We start from the raw sequence: 3,460 nt of genomic DNA on the forward strand, positions 1-3,460 counted from the left end.
TAAAAAGATTAGAACTTTCAGAAAAGACAATTCTTTCAATTTTTTTATGTTGCTCTAGCCGTTGCCCCTGTTTTCATGTACACTAAGTGAGCAAATTCGTGTGATTTATCTCTTTGGGATTTGTATAAAGTTTGATGTGTGTGCATTCGTTATGTAGCTCTATTGGTACTACAGAAATGGGTAATGAGCACACCATGTTACTAGACAAATCTTCCCTAATGTACGCTACTCTGCTCACTGTGGGAGACTCAGTACCATTACAATCCAACTGGTCTATTTAATCTGAATTGGTCTCACCATCCTGTGTTAGACCATTATGAATGAATCTATACGAAAAGATGTAGGCGCAAGCTGCACAGAGTAACTAGATTTTTGTACTTCACAAAACGTTTACGAAATTAGCCGCCTTCATAACAGTATCCATTGGATCTAATGCGCTTGCTCCATGGATCTTGTCTCGGGGTACCTTACACAACAGGAAAATTTCACATGAGGCCAGATGTTGTGAATAGGATGAGTGAACGTCACTGGGTTTTTACTCATTAGCTGCCTAACACTCGACATTGTTATCACCACAATGGTGATCACATCTTCCATACCGCCTAAAGCTATGGTTTTTGTGCTAGATAATAGTATACCTAGATAGATGTCATACATAGGGAACTAAAGTTATGACAAGCTATTCCATTCATGGCGGTACAAGATGGTTTCCATACAGTATGGTTTCCACATGGATCCATTGTTGCACTGTTTCTGGTCTATGTTGACACCGTTTCTGCAACAGAAAATATAAATTTATTTGAGTAATTCTTGCACTGCGTTGGCATAAAGGACCAGTAACTCAGTGTATTTATTATTTATTTAGTTCTCCACCACATTTTCATCTTTTAAAATCACATGCAACTGTGATGGAAAACCAAATAACAAATTCATCAATCAATATTTACACTTTATTCTATCACATTTGTAGCAGCAAATTCACCAATCATCTGAAACATATAGCAGAATAAGTGTGCCGTGCACGCACGACATCCTTTGTGCTAGGTAATCGATTATGGAGTCGGCACAGAATACTGGGGCCACTGGATGTGCAGATGACAGGACACATGTAGGGAGAGTGGTAGTGGTGGGGGTTCTGGGAAGGTGCTGTACGGGAAATGCCGAACGCTGGAGGAGAAGTGCCGTTCTAAACTGAAGCCTATACTCACATTCTTTTGTAAATATGAAGCAGGTCCCCTCCATGCCTACACTTCCTCGGTGATCATTCAAAAACGCCTGTCACCTCTGCTTTGGCTAATATTTAAAGAGAATTCTGCCAAAAATTCAGCGATTTGTTTTCGCCTGGCTTGTTAACCATTTTGTGCCAACGGCCTTGCCGCACTGGTAACACCGGTTCCCATCAGATCACCGAAGTTAAGAACTGTCGGGCTGGACCAGCACTCGGATGGGTGACCATCCGGTCTGCCGAGCGCTGTTGGCAAACGGGGCGAATTAAGCCCTTGTGAGGCAAACTGAGGAGCTACTTGATTGAGAAGTAGCGGTCCCGACCTCTTAAACTGAAAAATGGCCGGGAGAGCGGTGTGCTGATCACATGCTCCTCCATATCCGCATCCAGTGACGCCTGTGGCCTGAGGATGACACGGCGGCCATCGGTGCCGCTGGTCCTTCACACTGTTCGGGTGGAGTTCAGTTTAGTTTAATTTTGTTAGCCATTTATAACTTTCAGAAGCGATCATCAGTGGCGAATTTTGATTAAAACCTACACATTTCTTTTGCTTCTTTTGCCAAAACACAGCAGCATTTACACAGTCTCACCTCACTGAAATGTTGTGCAGATGAAACTGTGAGAAAATTCTGAAACTGTGGTCGATTAAGTTTATTAAGTGAGGAACGGAGGAAAAGTAAGGTCAGTATCTTATGAAAAAGCTCATCCTCAGTACAAAATAACTGTGTAATGTCTTCAGCTGTTTTTTTCTAAAATCCATAGTATTTCTCGCTTCACCAGATTTCGATGACCCTCAAAAACAGCATTGTTTCATTGAAAACATCTGTTGTTAGTGGAATAACATGATAGATAATGAAGTTATCCATGATAACCATATGGTAAAATAATCTCCTCTTTGCGTGCCATCATTTGCCAATAACTGATTTCGATATCTCAAACCGTTTATGAAATATGAGGAATGTTGTAAACATTTCTCTCTGGCTTTATCGCTGGCGCGGTGTGATCGCAAATGAGTGTGCTACGTCAGATCAATTTTCTAGAGATTGGTGAGAGATAGAGACCATCACCACAGTCTAAAGAGAAATTCAATATGTTAGCTAAATTTCACACAAAGCAACATATTATGTAATATACAGTATACCAAAGCCAAACTCATAGCAACACCTGTTTTTCATTGCAAACATTTTCGAATTTCGCGCAGTGTCTTACACCCACGTAAATATCAAAATTACTACGACTGTTCACGAAATATTGGTCACATAATAATGTAAAGCGACAAGTAAGTACATAGGCAGCAGAGGACGCGATATAGGGGTGTGTTAAAGTCAGGAGGGAGGTGGCTTGCTGTCTGCTGCATGGACAGTTGTAACTGCTGGTTTGCCGATGACGTGCTGGGCTGAACAAAGTTGGATGGTGGCGGCGTGGCCTGTGGAGTGTTATTGACACCTTCAGACCGGTTGGAGTTTCAACTGTTAGCTACATTACCGTTGGAGGAAGCGAGCCTGTTTGGCGAACAGTTGTGCGCCGCCTGTATTGCGGACTGTTCCGTAGTAACGATAAGCGACGGCACCAGTAAAGAAGGCTGTGAGACGACGTCAGCCAGTAGCCCGCTAACAAGGACCGCACCACGACAGGAGCGGCCTGTAGCGTAAGCACAGTACTAGACCCGGCCTAGCAGAGAGCACCACGATAGCTGTTGTTGGTGATCCATACCAACTGCTTACATGGACCTTGTTTATAGCAAAGGACATTCTTTGCAAGTCGCCCATCGCTTGCGACACTATTGTAAATTGAAAGTTAAGTATTGTAATAAAACTTATTAATGTGATTTGCGTGAACTGTTGTATAGCTACCCGCAAAAGCAGCAGCCTTTCGGCACCCTATAAACGACGAGTGGGCAGGTCCACACGTGGACTATATGGTGAGGCCCTGTTTAACGGGTTGTAGTTTTGTACTTTGCTGCATTCCTTTCGGGTCTAGTTGATATCTGAGGCCGTTCTTCCGATTTCTTGTTGTGAGCAAGGGTGCTCTTTTGTATTTTTCTAAAAGGCTACGTCCAGCCGCTTTTTCTGATCACGTATTCACAATTTTTCGTAACTTCGGATTATAATTAGGTTCTTGCTGCCCACTCGTCACACTACTGTGTAGTCTGGCTATGTTGTTTGTGCACGCAAGAACGAACTTCCTGTCAAACAATGGTTCAAATCACTCTAAGCACTATAGGACGCAACAGCT

The 3,460-nt window shown here is 42.8% G+C and overlaps 1 pseudogene; it reads left to right on the forward strand.

Annotated features, from left to right (window-relative positions):
* The first annotated feature begins 1,362 nt into the window (after positions 1–1,362).
* LOC124596865 lies at positions 1,363–1,480 on the forward strand (annotated as a pseudogene).
* Positions 1,481–3,460: the final 1,980 nt, after the last annotated feature.

The sequence above is a fragment of the Schistocerca americana genome, chromosome 2, assembly GCF_021461395.2.
Source record: "Schistocerca americana isolate TAMUIC-IGC-003095 chromosome 2, iqSchAmer2.1, whole genome shotgun sequence".
Classification (NCBI taxonomy): domain Eukaryota; kingdom Metazoa; phylum Arthropoda; class Insecta; order Orthoptera; family Acrididae; genus Schistocerca; species Schistocerca americana.